Source organism: Budorcas taxicolor, chromosome 11 (genome assembly GCF_023091745.1).
Source record: "Budorcas taxicolor isolate Tak-1 chromosome 11, Takin1.1, whole genome shotgun sequence".
NCBI classification, from domain to species: Eukaryota; Metazoa; Chordata; class Mammalia; order Artiodactyla; family Bovidae; genus Budorcas; species Budorcas taxicolor.
Window position 1 is genome coordinate 57995711 of NC_068920.1, and position 7931 is coordinate 58003641.

Genomic DNA, 7931 nt, shown 5'->3' on the forward strand with positions numbered 1-7931 from the left:
CTTCACACTGAGTTTTCCTGATTCTATTTCTTAACAGTGGGCATAATTTTTCAAAGAAATTTTTCTAACATTGAATCACAAAGGGAAAAGTGAAGATCTGGTGCCAGGAGCCAGCGTGAGGAAACCTGCCCATGGCAAAGGTCATGAAGAAGTAAGCCCGACCAAATGCAAAGGTGTGATCTGGCTTCAGGGGTTCCCCCTGGGTTTTCCTGAACATCTACCCCCAAAAAACAGAGTCTTCCTGCCGTATTGTACTGTGCTTTCCACTTTTCTGACATTCTCTGGAAAAAGTTAACTCAGGGCTTCAGTTAACAGTCTCCTGCATATGAAAAGAATGTTTCAGCTCAAACCCCTTTGATGGCTCTCTAACTTGCCTAACAGTTGGGGACTTTTACAACTTGTGAATTGTTTACAGCCCCCCAACCATGAAAGGCACAAAGCTTAAAGCATCTTAAAGATACAGAGCCTTTTCTAAAAAGCTAAAAATTATACTGGTGATGGGTTTCACTGTTGAGTCAATGACTGCTGCCAGGCCTCCATATTCTTTATCTTTTAGACATCTGAAGGATATTAATCAATGTAATTGGGATATAGAAATAGGAATATAGTAGTTTTGATGTTAGCAACACTAGACTTTTGAGTTAATTAACTTTCTCTTTGTTATAAATCACTGTACTTCTTTCATTGTTATAAATTGTTGTGTCTTTGATATGTAAGAATGTAACTTTATTTAGTGCTTTTTGAGAGTGGCACCAGACTTTGGGAAGAACAACACAAATAAGTCTCCCAGTTGACAAACCCTTATCAAAAAAGGGCCATAAAATGTTAATTGGCCTTCTGGCCAGAAGATGATGTAAATCACCTAAGACTTGTGTATACAACTAGGTATGCAGAGAAAAAGCCTGGTCTGAATAAGAGTCAGGGCTGCTGACGCTGCATAATTTTATATTATCCATTGATTTTTATGTACAAAAAAAGGTATAAAAGGCCTTTCTGGACAATAGAGGATGGGTCAGTCACTGGAAAGACTGGTTTCCCCTGTGTCCTCTTTACTCTAATTTCTGGCTGAATTCCCATCTAGAGTAGGGAGGCTCACCACGTCTACTTATTTGCCCTGGCTTTTAAGTCCCATGAGAGAGGGAGCCCAAGGTGGGGCACCGTCCGCTATTCAAATGAGCGCCAGTGGCCTAACGTAGATGATGCAAACATCTTGTCCTGAAGTTTTATTGGCTTTCTCCATAAAGCAAGTTATTCAGCATCTTTTCTCCACTAAATTTTCCTACTACACTATTTCTTCGTAATCTCTCTTTATATTTCTAATTAAATAAATAAGTTTTCCTCACCTACGCTGTCTCCCCTTCGAATTCCCTGGATCCAACAGGGCAGGACCCTGGCAGTCTGGGACTCAACGAATCCCACAAGCTTTCTTCTTTTACAAAGTTACTGACTTCCTCAACAGCCACTGTGGCTGCAGGCCAACAAATATTACACTGAAGAGCCCAAGGACATTTCTGGGAATGATCCATATATTCTATACCTTGATTGTGGTGAGGGTGTATATATATATATATATATATAAACTTATAAAAATGTTTACATTAAATGTGTAAAATATTTGATAATAACCTTCCCTGAGGGAAATGAAATCCACAAAACTTACACTTAGCTGAATGTGTTTCAGAGTAACTTTCTGTATATACCTGAACATAAGAGATACAAAAGAAACCAAAAACCCAACTGCCACTTCTGAAGACCCCAGAACAAAAAGTAAGGTACTGTGTATGCCCCCCACACATAACACCACCTGATGGGTAGGCAAACCACCTAAGCCACCCTTCTGGCCCCACCCCTGGACACATCCCAACCCTGAGCCCATATAAGGAACCAGCTCACCTTCCCCTTGGGAGCCAGCAATGGAATCTGTTTGTGCTCCCTCCCTTCTGCCACAGCAGGAGCCCTAGTAAGGCCTTGCATATATTGCTTCTCTGTTCTCCAGTCAATTTCCATTGATTGGGGAAGGTCAAGAGTCCTGGTGGCTATCAGGGTTATCCTGGAAAGTTGCAGCGAGTACAGGGACTTCTGTTCCTGAGCTTACCCTGACTTAGCCTGACTCAGTCACATCACTGACCCTCACTGAACCCAGGATCGCTTACCTGTGCATGGTGCAGACTTCACCAGGGGACCTGGTTGGTAAGTAACTCCAAGCACCAGTGTCTGTGTCTGCCATCTCTCTGCCTACAGTCCGCTGCTCCCAGGTTAGAATCTATGAGGACTGTGATCTTTGTTCTGCAACTAGAGAGAAACAGTGAGGGTCCAGCATGCTCTCTGCCTCTTCTGCTCACACCTGTCCTTCACTGTTTGGGGGCAGAACTGGATGGAATAACATGAGCACACCATGCCTACAGAGAGCTTCCCAAGTAACACAATTCCAGAAATTCTTGAGACGACTATGATTCAAACAGTAAAGACAGGTATTTATAGGAATTTGAGAATCACTGAAAGTAAAACTCAAATAGCAAAGGACCAAAGTACTTGAACTTACACAAAATGCATGGTGCAAAATTCCTACAACATAGAGGAAGAATAAATGTTCTCAACAAGTAAGTCTCCCACCTGCTATGATGCTCTAGAGAGAAGGAACTTCCCATGTGGCTCAGTGGTAAAGAATCTCTGCCAATGCAGGGGACAGTAGATTCAACCCCTGGGCTTGGAATATCCCCTGGAGGAGGAAATGACAACTCACCCCAGTTTTCTTGCCCATGAACAGAGGAACCTGGTGGGCTACAATCTGTGGGCTCACAAAGTCAGACACTATTGAGCATGTACATATCCCACCTCCAGAGAACAGAAGCTCATCTCTGTCAGGAGGCCTTCATAGATACACATGGTCTGGTGGTAAATAATCTTAAGCACAGAGCAGTCTGCCCAGCTTCTACCCTGATGTCATCACTCTAGCAGTAAGACAGATGAGGAACTGTGTTCAAGTGAGTGCTCTGGGGCCAGATGATCATTTACAAAGTATGTGAATTCAGAAAACTGTATACTCTTCTGGGCCACAGCTATAAAATGGAAATACAAATAGTGCCTACTTTATAGTATTGTGGTGAGAACTGAATATTTTATAGTGCTCAAAATAGTCTATGATATAAATTCTCAGTAAGTGTTGATTATTAATACTATTTACTTCCACATGCTTTCATTGCTGTTCAGCTGGTAAAGAATCCACCTGCAATGTGGGAGACCTGGGTTGGATCCCTGGGTTGGGAAGATCTCCTAGAGAAGGGGAAGTCTACCCACTCTAGTATTCTGGCCTAGAGAATTCCATGGGGTCTCAAAGAGTTGGATATGACTGAGTGACTTTCACACACACTTACTTCCACATATAAATTACCTAATCTCATTCTTCATCTATAAAATAAGGATTATAATAATTTATATTTACAGATAGAGTTGATCTAGGATAGAAAGAAATATATGTGTTAAAATGATTATAACATTGATTAAAAAGTAAGAATTGAATAAATATTAGTAATTCTAAATTCATAAGTAAAATATCAATGATTCTTAGAAGGGTTTAAAGGAAACACCATAATTTATTTTATGCATTTTATACTTTAATCTCTTAAAAATCCATCCTACTAAAAGTTCTTTTTATTTCTTTTTTTTTTAATTTTTATTTTTACTTTATTTTACTTTACTATACTGTATTGGTTTTGCCATACATTGACATGAAGCCACCACAGGTGTACATGCGATCCCAAACATGAACCCCCCTCCCACCTCCCTCCCCACAACATCCCTCTGGGTCATCCCTGTGCACCAGCCCCAAGCATGCTGTATCCTGCATCGGACATATTTCATGCTGACTCTTTTGCTAATTTTTTCTTTTCGTTTCAGAAGTTACCAGTTATCCTATTGGCTTCAAATTACTTACATATGGACACATGAACCTAAATCATATTGGACATAAAATGATTACAGAAAGTCATTTCTGAGTTTATTTCAATAACATCTAAACTAAACATCAGCTCAATTATTTCTAGGTAACAATCACAAGGATTTTTTTTTTTTTTCATTTTGGAATACTTTAAAGCTTCTGAAGTACTTTCATTATCTCGTTTTAGAAATATTGTTTCTCACAATTTCAATAAAGAAAAAACTAAGTCATAGAAATGAAATTATTTAGCAAATAATTGAGTAAATGTCAGATTCAGAATTTGATACATGGTCTTTAGACTCCAAGTCCCATGTTCTTTACACAGTGTAATATTTCCCTTCATAATCAGTAAAATTAACATTTAGAAAGAATGTTGTTATTTCAAATTCTACATTTACTGGCAATTTAACAACCTAAAAATGTCATTAGAAGTAATATGAGAAATTATATTTGTAATAAGTAGGGCAAACTAATTGATCCAACTTAAATCTAGTGTAGTGTGCTAATCATTAAGGAATAAGTTTTGACTATCACGTCAATTTAAATTATATTTATGCATAAAAGAGATGACAGCTTTCTCTTTGCTATTTTTCTTTCCTGTTTTCTCATCAGACAAGTCGAAAATGGTTTGCATAATATTATATTTGTATAGCCAGGATGGTAAGGCATAATTTCTTAATTTTACTAAGCACCAAAGGCTGGAAATAAAAATCTATCCATCCAACCATCTGCCTATTTATGTGTTGTGTTATGCTGTGCTCAGTCGCGGCCTACCCTTTGCAACCCTATGGACTGTAGCCTACCAGGCTTTGTCCATGTGATTCTCCACAATACTGGAATGGGTTGCCATGCCCTCCTCCAGGGGATCTTCCTGACCCAGGGGTGGAACCAGGATATCCTGCATTGCAGGCAGATTTTTTACTACTGAACTACCAGGGAAGAACCCATCTATCCATATGTGTGATTAAATATGAAATTTCCAATGGGCTATTGTATGAATATGACACAGATTTGGATCTAGAGAATAGTAAATCCTTTTGTGAATTTGCATAGTTAAAGTTAATTCTTTAAGTTCAAAATATTTGGGCTCCAAAATATAGATAGGCATACTTAGCACAATATAGTGGAAAAGAGTTTAGCATCAGGTAAACTTTCATTTTTTTTTTTATTGTGGGCATTTATCCTATATCAGAAATATCTCCCATAAACTCTGATGGTGTTTCTTTACTGGTGAAAATATACACAGTTCTGGATAGCACCAAACCTAAATATAAAATATAAATCCTACATCTGAAACCAACCAGATGGTCTTGGACAGGTCACTTAAATTTCTGAGCCCCATTTTACCTAGGTGTAAAATAAGAAAATGAGTTCATACACCCAAGACTTGCAGATAAGTGTAGGCAGGGTATGTGTGTAGAACCTGCTATATGATTTAGGTACTTTATGCATGTTGTCAACATGATCAATCAACACAATCATGATTATAACCTGTTAAGACTAGCTCTGTCTTTCCCATTGACATGGAGGAAGGAATTGAACTGCATTTTCATTTATATTGTTACCTTCTTTATTAAATTTAAAGAATGTTTCAAGTTTCATAAGAAAGACTTTCTTATGAGTGAGTATACAGACAGATGTTTTCACTAATGAGTAAGTATACAAACAGATGTTCTTCAGTACCAAAGAATGTGATAACCATCAGACAATTGATTTCATCTCCCATGCTAGTAAGGTCATGCTTGAAATCTTGCCTGCTAGGCTTCAGCCTTGTGTTAACCAAGAACTTCCAGATGTTAAAGTTAGGTTTAGAAAAGGAAGAGGAACTAGAGATCAAATGGCCAACATTTGTTGAATTATAGAGAAAGCAAGGGAGTTTCAGAGAAAAACATCTATCTCTGTTTCATCGATTACCCTAAAGCCTTTGACTCTGTGGATCATGACAAACTGCGGAAGGCTCTCAGAGAGATGGTAATACCAGACCATCTTACCTGTCTCCTGAGAAACCTGTATGCAGGTCAAGAAGCAACAGTTAGAACCCTGTTTGGAACAACTGATTGGTTCAAGATTGAGAAAGGAGTACAATGGCTGTCTGAAGTCACTCTGTTGGTTTAACCTTTACACTGAGCACATCATGAGAAATACCAAGCTGGATGTGCTATAAGCAGTAATTAAGATAGGCTGGAGAAGCATTAACAACCGCAGATATGTGGATGACACTACCCTAATGGCAGAAAGTGAAGAGGAACTAAAAAGCCTCTTGATGACGGTAAGGGAAGAGCGTGAAATAGCTGACTTCATGTCAAACAGAAGGGGAAATGATGGAAGCAGTGACAGATTTCCTCTTCTTGGGCTTCAAAATCACTGCAGAAAGTTTCTGCAGCCATGAAATCGGAAGACAGTTGCTTCTTGGCAGGAAAGTGGTGACAAACCTAGACAGTGTGTTGAAAAGCAGAGACATTGCTCTGATGACAAAAATCCATATAGTCAAGGCTGTAGTATTCCAAGTGGTCATGTACAGTTGTGAGAGCTGTACTGTAAAGAAGGAAAAATGACAAAAAATGTATACCTTCAATCTGTGGTGCTGGAGAAGACTCCTGAAAGTCCCTTGGATAGTAAGGAAATCAAACCAGTCAATTTTAAGGGAGATCAGCCCTGAATATTCACTGAAAAGACTAAAGCTGAATCTGAAGCTCCAGTATTTTGATCATCTGATGTGAACAGAAGACTCATTGGAAAAGTCCCAGATGCTGGGAAAGATTGAGGGCAGAAGAAGAGGGCATCATAGGATAAGATGGCTGGAGGGCCCAACCAATACAATGAACATGAAATTGGCCAAACCCCAGGAGTTAGTGAGGGACAGGGAGGCGTGGTGTGCTTCAGTCCAAGAGGTTGCAAAGAATCAGGCATGACCGAACAGCTGAGCAACAGTTTAAAGCATAAGGATCAAATGATACACGTGTGTATTAGTCGCTCAGTCATGTTCAATTCTTTGTGACTTCGAGTGCTGATGAATTGTTCATAAGCAGGTGGATGGGGGAGAAGCTGGGCTTGCAGTGTTGGCCCATGTCTATGGTGTGAACCCTCCCATAGCAGCTGATCCCAGCTGTCCCAGTTGCTGAATAAGAGTTGGGAAAAACTGCCCTCTAGCATTCTGCTATGGAGTGTCTCCATGACAGAGATACTATTAACCTCAGGAGAACAGAAGATAGTAAAATACCTAAAAATAATTAGAAACAATGAACTTTGAGCTTTTGTTTTATTTTTAGAAAATAAGAAAGAAACCAAGGATTACTTAAGCAAGAAATTAGAAAAATACCTTTATTCTTCTCTTCAGGAGTTATGACCAACTTTCTATCTTTTAGCTCACTTACCCATTCTTCTGTCACAGTTATACTGCTGATTATTTCTATAGTGTTTTTAATTACAGTAATTGTGTCCATCTGTGTTTATTCTTTATTTCTTCTAGGTATTTATCAAATATTTTAATTGATTTTTTCATTTTCTCCATTCTATTTTTGAGGTTTTGGATCATCTTTATTATCATTACTCTGAATTATTTTTCAGATAGCTTGCCTAATTCCTCTTTGTTTATTTGGCCTTGTGAATTTTCACCTTTTTCCTTCATTTGCACAATATTTCTCTTTCCTTACTTTTTTTTTTTTCCTAACTTACTATGTTTGAGGTCTCTTTTTAGTCTGAGGCAAGACTTTAAGGCCATAATATTTCTTTTTCTTGATTTCAGCCCTCAATGGATGAGGTTGGCCCAGTTGTTTGTGTAGACTTCATGTTGGGAGGGACTTGTGCCTACATTTTGGTTGGAGGAGGTGAGATTTTTGCCTCTTATGGGCAGGACGGTGTGAAGTGGTATGTTTTTGAGTATCTGTGGAAAGCATGTTTGATGATGGTTAGGTTTGTATTTTTGTCTTGCTTGTTGTTTGGGTGAGACATCCTGCTTCTCAATGGAGGAAAACTGAAAGTATTTCCTTTAAGA